The sequence below is a fragment of the Sciurus vulgaris genome (assembly GCF_902686455.1).
Source record: "Sciurus vulgaris genome assembly, chromosome: 15".
Classification (NCBI taxonomy): Eukaryota; Metazoa; Chordata; class Mammalia; order Rodentia; family Sciuridae; genus Sciurus; species Sciurus vulgaris.
In genome coordinates, this window is record NC_136476.1 from 69,361,107 (window position 1) to 69,380,378 (window position 19,272).

The 19,272-nt window shown below is 38.2% G+C and overlaps 1 protein-coding gene across 9 annotated transcripts in view; it reads left to right on the forward strand.

The window, feature by feature from the left end:
* The window catches only part of KIAA1958, a 144,145-nt gene that overhangs the window by 78,625 nt on the left and 46,248 nt on the right, over nt 1–19,272 (forward strand). The window lies entirely within an intron of this gene.

Here is a 19,272-nt window from a genome sequence, read left to right on the forward strand (position 1 = left end):
AGAGTCATGTACATCATTTAAAGACAGAATACACTAGAACCCTGGTCTAGTATGAGGGTTACAAATATGTATAAATGTGGATTCTTATGTGTGTGTGTATATGCATCTGTGTGTATACACACATTAATTTGTGTATTTCTTTATTTCACAAGAAATGTATGCTTCCTCATTTAAGAATGAACAAGACTAATATTTGCTTTCTTAGTTATAACTTTTACTGTAGTTTGCAATACAGAAAAGATGAAAATTTTGAAAGTTAAGAGAAAGTAAAAGTTTAGGTGGTTTTTTTTTTTTTTTTTTTCCCTTGGCCAGCATTTTCCTTCTTACCACAAAGGTATGCTTATATGAGAACTGTGTGGCGAGCAATTGTGGGCATTGAGAGTAGAGCCTGGCTACTAGAGTTTAGAATCGGGTATATCTGCACTGATGCTCCCCAGCTCCATCTCCTGCTGACCTTGTAACCTGAGACTCATTTTCCACCTTTATAAAGTAATGATAATGTCTCTCTTACAGGGTTATTGTGAGGACCAAATTCAAAAATACAAGTAGGTGAAGAACTAAAGAGAAGTCCTGACATGTAAAACATTCGTGGATAATTTCCACCCATGTTAATATTTTATTTTCATTGTCATCATTGTTATTATTAAATTGTTCTCAGTACTCTGGTAGATTCTGATTTTATGCCCATTTATCTGCTAAAACATGGTTCGTGGACAAATATCATCAACATCATCTTACTGGAAATGCAGAATCTCAGGCCTCATCCCAGGCCTGCAGAATCATAATCTGCATTTAACAAGGACTCCAGGAGACTTGCAGGCACATTAAAGCTTGAGAAGCAGTGATCTAGGGAATGCAGGATCCACATTATAAGCCATCTTGTCCTGCCATCTGGGGGCCAAGTAACTTTGAACATTTCCTGAAAGAATTCCTTCCTTTGTGCATCTACACGTCCCCATAGGAAGGGCCAGAAACTTGCTTTCCAAGTTTGTATGTCACCAAGTCTTGTGACCATAGGCTTTGCCAGGAAAATGCAGCTTCATCAGACTCAGAAAAATGCAAATTAAAACAACGAGATACGGTTCTATTCATATTAGAAAGACTATTTTAACTTTCCCAAGTATTGTCCAAGGAGTGGGAAAATGGGGACATTCTGGTGGGAATATAAATTGGCACAACTCCTTTAGACAGCAGTCTATAGTATCTAATAAGGGTATGTATATCATACAACTTAGGAATTCAATTTTTAAGTGTCTGCCTTAGACTTTTTTTTTTCCTAAAAAAGGTGTGTTTTAGTTGTGGATGGATGCATTACCTTTATTTGTTTATTTTTATGTGGTGCTGAGGATCAAACCCAGTGCTTCACACATGCTTGGCTAGCGCTGTACATCTGAGCTGCAATCCCAGCCCTGCCTTAGACTTCTTTATACATATATAACGGATATTTTACAGAGGTATGTGTTGCAACATCTTTGTGATAACAAGGGAGAGAATAGGCAGTTTACTTCAATATCTGTCAACAGATAGAAAAATAAATTGTGATATACTTGTCAGTGGACTAGGTGAAATCAGCCAGATCTGTATTGATTGACATGGAGAAATCTGGAAAACAAAGTTGCAGAATATTATTATATATTAATACATTGCTAGAATATTTACCTTTTAAAAAAAGCATGAACATGATGATGGTTGTTACAAACATGCATGCACACACCTAAGAAACAGTGAAGGGAGACACCCCAGATATGTGATAGTGGTTGCCTTTAGGGAGGAGGAGGAATGGAAGTGACTACACAAGAAACTTGAACTGTATCTTATAACATTTTCTTTTAAAAAAAAAAAAAAACATGTAACATAGGTGACAAAATGTTATTTATTAAATCTGAGATGCAGGAACGTCAATTTATGTTAACAAGAGGCAGCATAAGCCCAGTGTTTTAGCTGGAACTCCAGCCATACTACAGCCTAGGTTCAGATCCCAGCTCTGCCCATTTTTGGGTGATTTTGGCAAGTGCTTAGCTTTCTCATCTGTAAAATGAAGATAATAACTTTCTAACAGGCCGATATATAGACCATATGAATTAACTTATACAAAGCCCACTGGTTCATGGTAAACATATTTTAACTAGTATTATTCTGTATACCTTTTTGTGTGGTTTAAAGTGTGATTACTTTAAAAATATAGATCATGGAGCACAAATAATTCACTGTGAAATATTTATTTAATTGCAGTACTAGGGATTAAACCCAAAGGTGCTCTACCAGTGAACTACATCCCCAGCCTTTTCTATTTTTTGAGACAAGATCTCACTAAATTACCCAGGCTGGTCTTGAATTTGCAATCCTTCTGCCTCACCCTCTGGATTCTCTGGGATTACAGGGCTGCACCACCACACCCAGCTGGTTGTGGGATATTCATGAGGGCATTATATAATATTGTTGTTATTGAATATATAAAGTTGTTTTTGCTTGTTTTTTTAAAAAAGAACGTGAAGTTTTACCATTATCTTCCAATGTACTTGTTTATGCACAAAGAATTTGTGAGTTATTATTAATTTCATCAGTTTTTTTTCCTTATGATTATGATGGGATATTTCCATGGGTTGTTTTTTAAAGCTCTTATGCTAGAAAATATAAAAAACACAAAGGAAAAATCTCTGTATTGTTCATATAGCACTTTTATTTCCAATATCAGCATTGCCTGAGTTCCACAAAGGAGGAGGTTTTTTTCCCTTTATTTTGCTGATAGGAAATGAGCCACAGAGATACAAGATGATTCAGTTGGAGTTGTAGTAGGGAGGAAGCTGATCTTGTTAATTAAGAGGGATGGGGTTGCTGCTTGTACCATAGTCCCTGTCTATGCTTGGCTTATTATAGGAATAGTCTAAATGGTTGTTCCCCCTCCCCCTTCTATTTTCAGTTCATGTTTATCACTTATCCAAAGTTTAGCTAGATTATATTCTAAAGAAATAATTTGTTTTTCTGAGAATCGTTTTTAAAAGGACCCAGGGTTTCATAGAAGGCTTGAGTGTATCAGGGGCAGGTAGACATGTGTCTTAGTGTTTTTTCCACTCACATCTGGACGAGTCATTTGCACTTCAGCTTACCACACCCTTTTTTTTTAGGATCAACTCTTTGACAAAGCACTATGCTGGACTGGTGAAAATACAAAGAGGAATGTCAAATTCCTTGTTTCTTGGATACCATTGTTTAGAGAAGGAGACACAAAACCAACAACTTCAACTCCAACTGTATAGAAAGAGGTGTATAAGCTGGGTGCAGTGGCGCAAGCCTGTAATCCCAGAGACTTGGGAGGCTGAGGCAGGAGGATCTTGAGTTCAAAGCCAGTCTCAGCAAAAGTGAGGCACTAAGCAACTCAGTGAGACCCTGTCTCTAAATAAATACAGAATTGGGCTGGAGATGTAGCTCACTGGTCAAGTACACCTGAGTTCAACCCCTAATATTCCCCCACACACAAAAAAAGAAAGAGGTGTATAAAATGTGATAGAACATATATAAGGAGCAGTTAATTCAGCCTTTGAGAACACATGGAGGGGTGTTTCAGGTAGACACAAAGACATTAGGGCATGAACATGTGCAGAATGATTAGAGAAGTAAGGGTTTGAGTGTGGCTTGAGAGTAGACTTCAAGGGTGCAAGGGTAGTTGGCAGCTGGAAGGATGGGCTGGAGCCCCCTGTGAAAGACTAAGCTTGTGGTGTCATAAATGTCCTACCTGGGAAGCAAATGAATAGTCACTTCATTATCTTAGAAGATCATATTGAAGGTGATGGGGAAGTAGAGGCTGGGACATAAGAGCTGATTTATAGGGCATTACAATAATCCGTGTGAGAGATGGCAGTAAGTGTGCATGTGAGTCATCAGTGAAGACCTTGGAGAGGAGACAGATGTTTCAGGAGTCAGGAGCTGACTTCTGGGGATTTCTGTTGCCATCCACATATTCCTTGTCTAAAAGGCACAGCCTTGTTTTAGGTAACACCAAAAGGTCTTCAGAGCACAAAGATCCACAGTAGTGGAGTCAAATGTGAAGTCTTCCACATATAGGAGAGTTCTAAAGAATGCCATGTCCATTCATTCACCCACTCATTCAACAAATATCTATTGGAAGCCTACAAAGCCTGGGTACTGCAGATATAGCCACGAACAAGGCAAAAAATATGGTTTCTGTTCTCATTCTACCCACACTCCAATGGGAGAGAGACATCCAACTCTGGCCCTCTGAAAACATTCCCAATTTAATAAAAAGCAAGCCTGTGTTTCAGATATTTCCTGAACTGAGATGTTGTTAATCAAACTGTGCCATGACTTTGTAAGATTAAATTGGTTGCCTTTAGATAACACATTCATTAGGACCGTTTCTAGGATGATATATGACTAACAGTGGTTAGATGAACAATTAAGCCACCATGATAAATGAAGGCCAAGTCTTTTAACCAGAAATTTAAAGTGCAAGAAGCTACAGGCAACTCATTCTATATAATTTATTTGAAATACTTTCTACTCAGCTACATATAATAAGCTTGCTTATGTTAAAATTGTAGTCTTGCTTATTTTTGTAGACAATGTCCTATCTTTAAGAATTAAAAACATAACCATTTACTAGTTTTTTGAAAGGTAAAATTAGAAAATTCAAACTAATGCTCTGTGTTGTACAAATTCATAGGTTTGTGAGAAATTGTGTTGTAAAGTCTTTGTTTTGAATGCTCATACATACTTTTTTAGTATCATTTGTCTTAGTATTCACAGGAAAATCTTCCCAAGTGGCTTCTTATTTCTTTAAAAATATTTTACAAATGGAATAAAGACTGTTGTTTACATGTAAAGTTCACCTACATATTACTGAGACTTCAAATATGTAAAACATACCCAAATACAGCAAATTAGCAAATAGCTGTAAATCTGGATTTGGATTTGATTAAGACTACCAGGAAACCAGGAGCCAGTTCAGAACTGAAAAGGTAGTGTCTGGCCTCGTCACCCATTCCCTGTGTTCTGAAAAGATGAGATAATGTTCAGCCCCAAGGCAGGCAAGGCAGTAAAGGCGTTGCGTTAACTCCAGCATCCTGTGGCCGAGATGTAGAGTGCAGGTGATATGCTTCATTCTAGTCCGGTGATAAGTGCTTATCTAGATCTCATTTGTGTGATAAATGGCTTGTGTTCCCAAACAACGTATTAGAACCTGGAGGAGTATTTATAGGACATGGCCAAAATGAAAAATTATGCTTCGTGGCTACAAGTTAATTTTAAGCTTTATTTTAGATGAAGACAAGTGATTGAAACACCTTGTTTTATTAACTGTTAGGAGACGTAATCTGTTTCTTCCTCACTGCCTTAAAATCTGTAGTATGAATTTCTTAGACAAAAATATTAAGTTTTATTGCCTTTTTCAATCTTGTTTTAATCAAAGTCATATGTGTGTGGCAAGCCATAAAGTAGAATGACTGAATAGTAGCCATCTCTCACCTTAGCTTTCATCACCCATAACCCCAACTCTCTAAAGGAAACTTCTTTAGAACCTCCCCCTCCCCACACTAGGAGGAGTCGGGATCCATGGTGGGGAGGTTAGGGAGACCCTGGCTGGTACACCTGTTAAGTCTTTCATTAGTCCCCTGGGTTCAGCTCTAATTCTTACTGCCACCTCTCCCATGAGTTTTCCCTGAGCCCAGAGCCTCTCCAGGGTTCCAGCAGAATGATTGGCCTCTGCCTTGGATGCAGCGCCTGCATGCTTAGTCCTCCAACCATTGGCATCACTAGGGAACTTTTTAAAACTGCAGAATTTCAGGCTCCAGGAGATCTACTGAGTCAAAATCTGTATTTTGATGAGGCCTCTGAATAATTTTTAGTCACTTTAAGATTTGAGAACAGGATTTTAGGTTACATATATTACTTAATTTTTAAAGTGATGACTCCCCCTGACCCTCCCTACTCTAGGCATTATTCTTTTGCTTCTGGCTGTGGTCCTCAGAAAGCCGTGCAGTAAGCAATAAAAGGTGGTGGAGGTGTGACATAACAATGAATATTGAATCCTGGAAGATACAGTTGACCCCAGCAAGTAATGTTCAGGCATTTTCTCCTGTAGCAGAATTTTCTTAATTAGAAGATTGTGTGTAATGCTTTTGATTGATTAAGGAAGTCTTTGTATCTGATACACATCATAACCAAAGTTATGATGTACTTTGAAGTCACCCTGACTACATAGCTTGTCTGGGAGTCTTTGGGTTTTGTGTATTGTAAATCTTTCTTTTTTTTTTTTTCGTACTGGGGATTGAACCCAGGGTGATTAACCACTGAGCCACATCCCCGGCCCTTTTTGAATATTTTATTTAGAGATAGAGTCCACTAAGTTGCTAAGTACCTTGATAAGTTGCTGAGACTGACTTTGAACTCACGATCCTCCTGCCTCAGCCTCTTGAGCTACTGGGATTATAGGCATGCCCCCCTGTGCCCAGCTATGTGTTGTAACTTTGAAGATGATAGGAATGTTTATGAATTCTGCTCTGTTCCTGGTAGTAATAGAAAGAGAAAGACTGTAATACTTGAGCAAAAGCAAAATGCATGGAAATGCAGGATTTTGGATTTGCTTGGTGATGGGTTAGGTTTTATGGTTTTAAAGCAATAGAAAACAATTTTAATATTGGACTTCATGCAGGAAAAAGTCTTTATAGTATTTCTAAAATTGTATAGCTTCAGTGGCAAATGAACTTGGATCTTACGCATAGTGGCTAGGCAAGTGTTCTACTGCTGAGCTATATCCCCAGCCCCAAGCAGTTCTTTTTTAATTCAGCATTTGATAGTGGATTTTCAAAGGAATGCAGTTGTTATGTTAGACTACCACTATGGTTTGGATGTGAGGTGCCCCCTCAAAAGCTTACATGTGAGACAATGAAGGGAGGTTCAGAAGAGAAATGATTAGGTTGTAAGAGTCTTAACCCAATTCATAGATTAATCCCTGATAGAATTAATTGAAGTGGTAGGGTGTGGCTGGAGGAGACTGGAATTTGGCGTGGTTTTGAGGTACATATTTTGTATCTGGAGAGTGGAGACACTCTTTCTCAGCTTCGTGACAATGCAAGCTGCTTCCTCTACCACACTCTTCCACCATAGTGTTCTGCCTCACCTCCAGCCGCGAGGAATGGAGCCGGCCTTCTGTCTAGTAGAACCTCTGAAACTGTGAGCCCTCAAATAAACCTTTCCTCTTCTATAATTGTGCTGGTCAGATCATTTAGTGACAGCAGCAAAATAGCTGACTAAAACTACTACCTATCATGCTTGAGTATGCTGTAGTAGTTAAGCATATGGACTTTGGATCTAAAGTCCCTGACTTAAGCACTTTCTTACCTGTATGACTTTGGACAAGTGATTTACCCTTTCTGGTTCCCATGTTTATTATCTGTAAAGTAAGGAAAATGATAGTATGTTCTCATAAGGTAATTGAGAGGAACAGTGAGGTAATAAAAATTGATAAAGCACTTAGAGGAAAGTGTGTGGCACCTAGTGAGTGATCAGTCATCCTTCTTAGCTGTTGAGACCACAAGCTTTAGTGTAGGGGTTGGGGATGTAACTCCATGGTACAGTGCTTGCCTGGTATACATCAGTCCCTGGGTTCCAACCCCAGCAACACAAAAAATTTAAAAACCAAAAGAATAAAGAGAAAAAAGAAAAAGGGATACTTTGGTAACAGTATGTATTGGGTATTGTAATTTTCATCTGTCACCCTGGTTCAGAATGAAGTAGTAAGAAAGGAAATCTAGTAGAGGAAGAAGAATGGGAGAGAAGGAGGGTAGGAGGGAAAAGGGGGACCATGAACGGAAATTGAATTCCATGCACGAATGAGTTTGTTGGGATGAACCCACCTACCATGTATACCTGTAAAGCACTAATAAAAAATAATACAGGTTGCTCTCCCCACCTTGCTGGAGATTTTGATTCCTTAGATCACGGCAAAATTATTAATAATAAATACAATAAGATGACTCCATAGGAAAGGAACTGACTGTGTTAAGTAGCAGTAAAACCTACAAAATTTTCCTCATAGCAATAATTGATTATATCTCAGTAGCAGCTCCACTCCAACTGGGGCAGGTGTTTTTCTTGTAACAAAACAATGTACAGTAGTTAGAAAGAATGAAGCGTGTCTCTTTGTACTGAAATGGTCTTTGGTTCATTTTGCCCATATTGTGCAAAAACTTGTGGCACTGTTACTGAACACTCAGTCCTTGTCCCCAGTGCTGATCCAATAATGAGGACATGATTTTGAGAAAAAGGAAAAAGAAGGTTTATTGCTTTGCTAGCAAAGGAGAAACACAGGGAATTCCTGTTCCAGAGGCTATGGGTCTTCCCATAAAGGGGGAATTTTTTTTTTTTTTGTGTAGATGAACACAACACAACTTATTTATTTTATGTGGTGCTGAGGGTTGAACCCAGTGCCTCCCATGTGCTAGGCAAGTGCTCTACCACTGAACCACAACCCCAGCCCTATTTATTTATTTTTATATGGTGCTGGGGATCAAACCTAGTAACTCACACATGCTAGGAAAGTGTGCCACTACTGAGCTACAACCCCAACCTCAGAAAAGAGGGCTTTTAAAGAAGCTCTTCAAAGGTGTGCCCTCACCTGGGGGGTCCCAGATGTGTCCTGATGGTATGTTGAAATTCACTTGTTAACTTGGAAGGTAGTTACAGTCACTTCCTAGATCTTCTGGTGATGCTCCTTCCTGTGGTGGGTGTGTGCTCAAGGACAGATAACTCGAGGTAATCTTGTTTTCTGCCCCCATGTTAGGGAGGAGAGAGGGAGAAAAGGAAAAAGAAAAACATGTCTCTTTTAAAATAAGCAGCAAGGGCTGTATTCAAAAGGTGAAATGGACCACTATTACATTTCCCCACTGTCAATTTCTACATTCCATTTCTATGCAGAAATGGGCAAGACATCTCTAAGCTGCTTCCTGTTGAGAGAGGGTGAAGTTGGGGGGAAGTGACCTAAAGTGCCAGTTTTCTGTCAGGTGGGACCTGAACAGTTAAGGGTCTTCAGGAGAGGTCCAGGGTGGCAGTTGGTGGGTAATTGGACAAGGCATATATAGGGCAGGGATCCTGATAAGACAACAATAAACAAGATAGCAAAGCATTACTTTTGTAAACAGCTAGCACAAAAGCAATTAGTATTTCAGCCAGTCTCTGAAAACCATGAGGACTGTAACTCATAATTATATCAGTGAAAAAAAGATTGAATTTATCTCTGTAGGAGGTTAGCAAGATTTATAGGTCTGAGGTCAAGCTCAGATTGACTCATGACAGACCTATAACTCTAGAGTTCTTTGTGAAAGTTATTATAAGGCACTCCCACACAAGAACCCTTCCTTCACAGTCTCAGCTTTACTTAGTTTTGGTAGAGCTGACACAATTGCACATATTAAGTTACATTTAAAAACCACTGACTTTCCTTCTCAATGTCCAGGTATATCTGTGCTTTGGCTATACTCTCCTGCCAGGTGTTTAAGACCAAGTTGTTCAAAACCAACCTTGTTCTTATCTACTGTTAAGAGTCAACTGAGGGCTGGTATAGCTCAGTTGGTAGGGTGCTTGCCTCAGAAGCATAAGGCCCTGGGTTCAATTCCCAGCACTGCAAAAAAAAAAAAAAAAGTCAACTGAGATTCCTTAGAGGTCACTCTTGGAAATGTGTGGGAAGCCTCCTGACTTCTTTTGTCTTCCTCTCCCAGTTGTGCCATTTGCTCGAATGGGTCAGGGTCTTGCTGACTACAGGTGATACACGAGAGTTGCAGGTCCCAGAGAAGAGTCCCATAGTTCCCTGGATCCTGTCTGATGCTAGAGGGCAAGGGCCAAATATGGACTACTTTTCTTCTTGGCCCTTTTACTTCCTTGACTGTAGTCTCCAAGTTTTTGGTTTTAAACATCCAGCAGGTCAGTTTCACCAGTCTTAAACTGGGAATAATGGGTAATAACTTCGATATCTATAATCGTTACCCCTTCCATTTAGTGGGGTCAGTATTAGTCCGGAAAGTTAGCCTGTCTGTCCTGAAGGTGATGCTTATTATCTCACATTAATTCAAGTTGTTCTGTTAGAATGAATATCTCTGCAAAACACAGGCAACAGTTATAAAGTTTATTAAGGAAAATATAAAATGAAATTAACAATAACAAAAACATCAGTTTGTATAATAACTGTGATCCAAAAAACATAATTTTCATAATCCCAAACTTACTTGGTTATATGTTGTATCCCCTGTTTAAGATCACAGTAATCTTTACAAGGAAAATTTATCCTTTGAACATAATTTTAAATGAGCTTAAGTCCAGTCTGCTTTGGAACCATCCTAACATGGAGTAAGGTGAGAGGCAGTCTTTTGTTTTTTTTTTGTTTTTTTGTTTTTTTTTGGTTGTCAGTGGGCCTTTGTGTTTTATTTATATGCAGTACTGGAATTTGAACCCAGTGCCTCACACATGCTAGGCAAGCGCTATACCACTAAGCTGCAACCCCATCCCACAAGAGAGACAGTTTTAACTCAGGTGAGGTGGGGCTCTTGAGAAATCTTAAGTGTTTTCTTTGCCTCTTTCTTAAATATCATTTTACAGAGTTCTCATATATTGTTTCCTGAGCCTGAATGAATGTCAGTTAACACAAACCTTACATCTGAGACATGAATCAAACAAGCTAAGATAGCTCTTGACCCCTTTTTGTGGGAAAGTGGCAAAATGTCTTCACGTTTCACTATGTTAACCTTTAACTAGATCAGGCTCTCATTTCTTTCAAAAATAAATTTATATTTCCACCCTAGTGTAAAATAAACCCATAACATTTATATTTATATATATGTACATTTTTTTTAGTGGTTAACAGCTTACTTTATCCAGTTACAGAACATTAAGTGACATAAATAAATCCCCAATTAAATTTGCTGTCTCTTAAACCAATTCCAAAAATCTAAAGGCCAAATGTACTCTCTGATAATGCAGATGCTAATACACAATAAGGGGGCAAGAGAGAAGAATAGAAGTTGATTGGATTACATAAAGGGGAATGAAGGGAAGGTGGGGGTGGGAATAAGAAAGACCGTGGAGTGAATCAGATATAACTTTCCTTTGTTCATGTATGAATACATGACCACGTCATGTACAACCACAAAAATGGAAAGTTATAATCCATGTATGTATAATGTGTCAAAATATACTCTACTGTCATGTTTATCTAAAAAGAACAAATTAAAAAGGAAAAAAATGTCAGTACAACATAAAGCAAAACCACATAAATATGCAAATAAATTTACTCTGACTATAAAGTCACATGTTTTGATTATTCATGAAAAATCAGGCCTGGTCAACATTTTAAGTCATCTGTTTCTCTGACAAAGAAGAATCCTAAATGCGATGGATAGCACACTTTGAACAAATATTTATAGTTCTCAAGCCTTGTACAAATTGGTACTCATCAGTGTGATGCAGAGTAGGTGTAGTGTAGGGTGTCTGGCACAGCTGACTCAATTAATATTTTAAACATTTTGTCCAGAAGAGAATGAATCTCTATTAATGCCTCTCTCTTAAGGGGTTATTTTTTACCTCCAGAAGCAGGTTATTTCCTCCTAAAACAAACTCTTGGTTAAGACAACATTGGTCACCTCTGTTAGGGCCCTGTGATCTAAAAGGCCTTACTCACTTTTAGTAGACATCTGCAGAGCAGGCTGTGTTTCCTTTTCCTGGGAGACATTTGCAAATGAAGTTGTTTTTTGGGTATGTTATGTGTACATTTAGTTTACATAACAAATTTTATTCCTGTAGAGGGATTGGGATGCCTGGCATATACAAAAAACTGCCTTAATCTTTATTTCTTCCAATTTGCGTTCAAGGGGTTAGAGCACAGGATATTGTTTGATCAGTCTCCCTTATCATAATGCCGTCAACTTTAAGCAAGTTCCCCACTGTCTTTTGCACCCAAAGACACATACATTCTCTCTCTAATAAGATAGATAGATTGATTGTACACACACACACACACACACACACACACACACACACACATATGCATATAAAATCTGTCTCCAGGGCACTCTGTCCAGTGAAGGTCACATTGACCATATAGAGACTGTTAGGGACCTCTGCAGAAATCACCAGGGCCAAGACATAGGCGCTTACATACACAGGGACTCCAGGAGGCTATGTATTTTAATTCTATGGGCAATAGGCAGGGCAGTACTCACAAGTGTCTCCTGGCCAAATGGGGCTTCCTGTTGCATCTTAAAAGGGGAGAATATTTTGTCCCAGATTATAATTTAATACTACTGGAACCCATTGCCATGTTCTTTGTGACCTGAAGCTTTCATCGCTCCACCCCAACCCCTTAATCATTAGACAGTAAGGATAATGGACCCCAATTAAGTTTTTAATTTTTTTCAAATGTTAAGGCCCCCCTGTGACGTTAAGCATTTTTGTCCACTCCTTAGGCCCAGAGTAGCCAGATGGGAGTGGACCTGAATAGAGGTTCCAAAAAAACTCAGACTTAAGGACTAAAAAGTGCACAACCAATTAGAAAGTCATAGGCCAAGCCAGCATCCTTGATACCCTCCTAACACCTATACAGCACAGATCTGACAATTAACCCCAATGCTTTTTAATGTCTCTTCAGCACAGACTCTGATTGATGCCTTTATCCACAAGCTGTAAGTCCCCAGACTAGAATGCTCAAGTGGAAAAGCTTTTCTCCAGTTTTCCCCCTTACATCATTGGGGTTCCACCTTTTCTCCTCTCATTCAAATAAATTTTATTTCTTCCACTTTTACTCTCTGCCACCACCCATGGATTTCATTCTTTAAACTCATGAGACAAGAACCCAGAAAGAAATCAGTGAGGCTTACAGCTCATATAGATTTCATTTGTCAGCAGAAGCAGCGAACTGAGCCCGGTTCTCAAACTCTGATTTTATTCCCATGAGCAAAGGGTGGCTGGAAAGCAGAGTAGAGGCCAGATCTTCTTTGCCTATTTCTCTGTAGACCATACAGCTTTCCTAGGATTCTTTTCTTTTCCTTTAGCCCAGGAATAGTGTCCCTGACTCACAGCAGGATGATTTGCAACTGCCTAGGGCCAGACTGAGAAACAGTACTTGGACTGTCAACACTGGGTAGAAAGAATTAACCTTTTTTTTTTTTTTAAAAAAAGCCTTTCTTCTGGTGTCCTATTATCCTTCTGCTTCAGAGGCAGTGCCTTTTTGTACCCTCAGCTTGGTTTTTGACTGCTCAGACTCCTTATTGTGCAGTTACTTACATGTCTGTACATACAGATTTTCTTTCACTTTTTTTTTTTAATCTGACCAATTCCAATTGTACAATAATTCAGAAAACCATTCGAAGACCGAATTGTTAGAGTAAAACATCATCTTTTTCTTATATAGGTTTATATCTATAGGTGGCCCATTTGGCCAAGATTTTTCCCAAGAAACAATCTATAGAATCAACACAGTATCACCCATCTCTTAAAGGACCAAAAAAAAAAAAAAAAACAAACCACAGAGACACACAGGAGCCCCCAAACCATGGCCAACAAATGGGAACCTTTAAAATAGACCAGACACAATAATGACATGGTTTTGAGAAAAAGGAAAAAGAAGGTTTATTGCTTTACTAACAAAGGAGAATCACAGCCTCTGGGCCAGGAGTCCCCTGTGCTTATCCTTCCCTAGCAAAGCAATAAACCACCTTTTTCCTTTTTCTCAAAACCATGTCCTTGTTATTGGCATTGGGGAAAAATGGTACCCCTTTTGAAAGATCAGGATCGAATCTTCACTCCCCCATTGTTGAAGATTAAATACTTCAAGAAATGATGAGGCAAATGTAGAAAGTAAATTTTATTTAAGGGATAGGAGAGAGAAGGAGTGAGGGAGAGTGTGTGTGTGTGTCAGTCCTCCAGAGAGGAGCCTGGACCCAGAGCTGGTTCCCCTAGGAGTGGGGGTGTCTTGCCTCATAGACTTTAGGTTTTTCTTTCTTTTCATGCCCAAGTGACCAAAAGGCAGGAAAAGAACCATCCAGGGGGTGGTTGCTTGTGTTGGAAAGTGTGATCCTTCCCCTCCCCTGGCGGTGTTAGCAACTGGTTGATGGGGAAGTGCTATCTACTCATTTCCTTTTCTTTGATAATCTGCTGTCTGTCCTTTGCCCTAGTCTCACAAGAAATTTTTGGTAACAAAATTAAATGTAATCGTAGTCCAGTTCACCTTTTGAATATAACTTCGCTGCTTATTTTAAAAGAGACATGTTTTTCTTTTTCCTCTCTCCTCCCTAACATGGGGGCAGAAAACAAGATTACCTCGAGTTATCTGTCCTTGAGCACACACCCACCACAGGGAGGAGCATCACCAGAAGATCTAGGAAGTGACTGTAACTATCTCCCAAGTTAACAAGTGAATTTCAACATACCATCAGGACACATCTGGGACCCCCCCCCCCCCCCCAGGTCAGGGCACACCTTTGAAGAGCTTCTTCAAAAGCCTTCTGTTCCCACTTATGGGGAGAACTACAGCCTCTGGGACAGGAGTCCCTATTTCTCCTTTGTTAACAAAGCAATAAACCTTTTTCCTTTTTCTCAAAACCGTATCCTTGTTATTGGGTCAGCATCAGGGACAAGGACCAAGCTTTCAATAACAAAACTATATAATGTCCCACTTTTATAAAAGATGTTCGTGAGTTTTAATACATGTAGAAAAAGGTTGGCAAGGTCATCCTAACCAGTTTATCCTAGCTATTCTTGAAGAATGGGAGCTAAGGAAAGAGTTTTGAAGTGAGAAGGAAACAACTTCCTACTGTTTATTCTGTGTGCCTTTTTGTTTAAGGTTTTATAATGAATATGTATTCCTTTTAAAAAAAAAAAGTAAAAATAGGGCTGGGGTTGTAGAGCAGTGGTAGAGTGCTTGCCTAGCACGTGTGAGGCACTGGGGTCAATCCTCAGCTCCACATAAAAATAAATAAGAATAAACAGGTCTTGTGTCCACACAATTTTAAATTTTTTTTTAAATTAAAAATAAAATATTTTTAAATGGAAAAAGTGGAAGTGTAACCGAAAGTTTGACCCTTGTCCCTGATGCCAGTTCAAAAATGAGGACAGTTTCCAGAAAAAGGAAGAAGAACTTTTATTGCTTTGCTAACAAAGGAGAAGCATAGAGGACTCCTGTCCCATCAGGCTGTGATTCTGCCCATCAGGAGGAACTGGGAGGTTTTAAAGGAGCTATTCAAAGACCACCCGGGTCTGCCCTCACAGGGGTCCCAGTAATGCTGATGGTGTGTTGACATGTACATGTTAATTTGGGAGATATCCACTGCCTAGATCCTTTGGCAGATATCTCCTTCCTGTGGAGCACAGATAACTCAGGTTAATCTTGTTCCCTGCTCCCAGGCTAGCTGGAGTGAGAGGGAGAAGAGAAAAGGGAAAACTTCTTCCTTTTAAAACTAAGCCTCAGAGCTATATTCAGAAGGTGAAGTGGACCACTGTTACTGAAGTTCTCTTACATCCCTTATGTACACTGGTCTGTTATTGTCAGGTCTGCAGCCCTGCCCCTGTGTGTTAAGCTGCAGGACCTTGATTCATGCATCTTGGCCCATCCCAGTGCCCAGCCACAGACTCAAAAGTCAAAGAGAGATCAACAAAAGCTGATACAAAATCTTTATACAAGCTTATGGCGGATTCAGCAGTAGCTGGACCCCAACCCACCATATATTCTCTCAGATTATTGGTCTCAGAGCTGGCAAAATTTGAAAGGAGTGTTCTTTAATTTGGGTGGATAGATATTATATGTCTGACCGTGGGTGGAGGGGTGGATTGAGATACTATATCTGTAAAGTTAGCAAATTAAACAAGTGGTTAAGGACCGGAACCAGGCAGAAACTGAAGCCTTCAGGTAATCCTTGAGGCAGAAAACCTTACTCAAGCGACAATTTTGAGAGATTTATCAATATAGTGTAGCTGGGAAGTTCTGAAAGATGGGGGTCCATAGATTTTGGTGGACAGTCAGCAATTTTTGCCAATTTTTTTCTGACTTATTGAAATATAATTCATATACCATTCTCTACACAACACACTTTAAAAGTGTGCAGTTTGGTGGTTTGTAATACATTCAGAGTTGTTCATCTATCACCATGCTATAATTCTTGAATGTTTCCTTGCTCCATTGCTTCCCCACACCCTTCAGGAACTTTAGCCCTGGCAGCCACCAGTCAGCTTTTTGTGTCTATGAATTTATCTATGCAGATGTCTCATTTAAATGGAATCATTCAATATAAAATCATTCAGTAAGGTTTTCTGCCACAAGAATTGTTTGAAGTCTTCAGTTTTTGCCTGGCTTTGGATCTTGACAAGTTGTTTATTTAACTAACTCTACAAATAGAATCTTACCCTACCCCTCCACCTCTGTGCAGACATACACTGTCTTCCCCCAAATTTTAGAACATTCCTTTCAAACTTTGTTATATTATCAGTACTTCATTCTGTTCTGTGGCTGAAAAATAGTCTATTGTATGGATATGCCACATTTTGTTTATTTTTCATCAATTGATGGAAATTTGGGTTGTTTCTACTTTAACCATTATGAAAAAAAATGCTATGAACATTCATATACAAATTTGGGGATGGACATATGTTTTCAATTGTCAGTTATATACCTACGAGTGAACTTGCTAGGTCATATGGTACCTCTGTTTAACTTTTTGAAGAATAGCCAAATTGTTTTCCTAAGTGGCTATGCCATTTTACTTCCCATCCAGCAGTGTATGTGGTCTAATTTCTCTATATCCTTGCCAACATGTGTTACAATCTGCCTTTTGATTATAACCTGGTCAGAACTGAGTGAAAAGTAGGATCTCATTGTTGTCTCAATTTTCAGTTCTCTAAGAACTAACAATCCTAGCCATTTTTTCAGGTGTTTCTGTCACATTTATATAAGGGTTTTAAAACATTAGAAGTATGCATATTTTTTTCACTCAGCACTGACCAGTAAATCTTAGTACTTTTGCTATAATTTCTACCAGTCATGCATAAGTAAACCTGTTATTGACCTCCTTTCTGCATCTCTCAAAGTGATTCATAGAAACAATTTTATTAATTTCCCCATAGAAGAATAAATAATTGTCTAATAATACAGAAAAATAGATACAAATACAAGATGATACTTAATGGAGTGAGGAAGCTGTCACTGAGTGATATGGCTCAGTACTCTCCATTGTGGTGCCAGAAGAAAATACTAGATTTCCTATTTTTTTATGTAAACTAAGAAAGAAATTAAACTTTACTAAGTTTAAATGTGTTGATCGGCGGTAGGATATATACATAATGTAAATAAATACACACATTTGGAAGCTGTTCAAAAGCATTTTTCCATAGAGGTATAAAATCAGAAAGGCTTAGAGACCTTTAACAAAGACAGCAAATGAAATGATTGATTATAGTTGAGAACTTTTTTAAAATAAAAGCTTATTACTTAGTTTTTCACCCTGAATTTCAAGCAAGGAAAATAAAGAATCCTTGTAATTCTGGTAGCTACTATTTCTGTGAATTTGACTTTAAGGGTTGATTCAATGAATATAAATGTATTTTCTTTAAAAATAATGCCTGAGATTATATTTTACTGAATAATTTTCATTTTTAGAGTATACTGAGATTTATGTTATGGTTCACTGGCTTTTTAACACTTTGTATACTATTATAATTAGTATTACTGAATGTGTTTTAGAAAGCAGCCATCTCATTGTTAAAAGAAAAGCTTTAATTTTCCTGTTTTGCCTATACTTATAAATGGATAGTAGAATACTAATCCAAGGAAAATACTCTTAATTTTTATTTTATAATGAATTTTTCAAAAATGTGTTTTGTTATTATCCACTGACCCACTTAGAGAAATTAACATCCTCCTCCTATCCATTAGGTTATTGCTTCTTGGGTGGAATTTAATGAATATTAATAGCCTAACTCAGAAGAGAAGGTAATTTATTAGAGTTTCATACATTTCCATTTTTATGTTATCTGTTTTCCTTTTGCTTTGTGTGCCATATATCTTTTATTTCTAGTTGATTAATAAATCCTTTTTGTTTTTTGCTTTATTATGCATTTTCAGTACAAGATGCCTTCATATTTTGATCCTTACTAAGATGCAGTTATGTGAATTGAATATAAATTTAAAGGAAGAAATGGTTTCTAATCAAAATTTTGTAATAATTATTTCTATTGTGGGTATAGCATTTCATGTCATGAATTCATCAGATGTTACCTTGTATGTTGAGTTGGTGTTTGTTCTCTGTCATTGAAGCCAGAAAATGTCAGTAAACTTATGAAAAGCACTTTTCAAACACTGTTCTGTCATACTGATGAACTGTTAACAAAGGATGATTCTTATTTAATTTCCAAAATGCTCTGTAGCACACCAGGGTCATATGCTGTTGGCTCCCTTTCATTACCGCATGCAAAATAGCAGTAATACTAGTCACCACTTCTTGGGTTCTAATTATCTCACTAATTACTTGCATTAACCCAGTTCTCACAACTTTATGATGTTAGGACTATAATTACTTCCATTTTACAGAAGAAGAAACTAAGTCACAGGAAGGTTAAAATAATCCAGGCAGCAGGAGAACTGGGATTCTGATTTGTGCTCTTAACCACAAAGCTCACTGCATTGTTACTGCATTGCTTCTCTTGCGTGTCTCACGTCCTCCATCTTAGTTGGAAGTGCTGTTCTAGGCCTTGGACCACCTTCCCCTCAGTTTGCTTTATTCCTCCAACAGTTTCACTGCCAAAACTGCTATTGCTCTTCTTTTTCTAGTTCCATTCTCCAGCTGCTCTTGTTGTCTACAGAGGAGGGAATAAAGATGTATTCAATAATTGAGAAAGCCATAAACAGGGCAGCTTAAAACAATGCCTCCCACATTGAGACAGTGAATGTATTTTGTTGAAGGTTGAAGCACATATACAAACAGTAAAATTTTTTAAACGAAAAAGATTGATTTAGTTTCCTGTGTTTTCTTTTGGCTTTATATTTTTCTTATGTAGTTTTAATGTATTTATTCTAATAGTTAAATTAATCCACTTATTTAACAAATATTAATGAGTACCTGCTATTTATTTCTTTAAACATGGATGAATCCTTGGGAGGGACAGTCTCTCACCTCCTAGCTTCTCTTAGAGCTTATGTTACAGACATTAGTCAAATGATCACACAAATAGATAATTATAAATCACAGAAATGCTGTGATAGGAAAGAACAAAGAATCAGTTAGA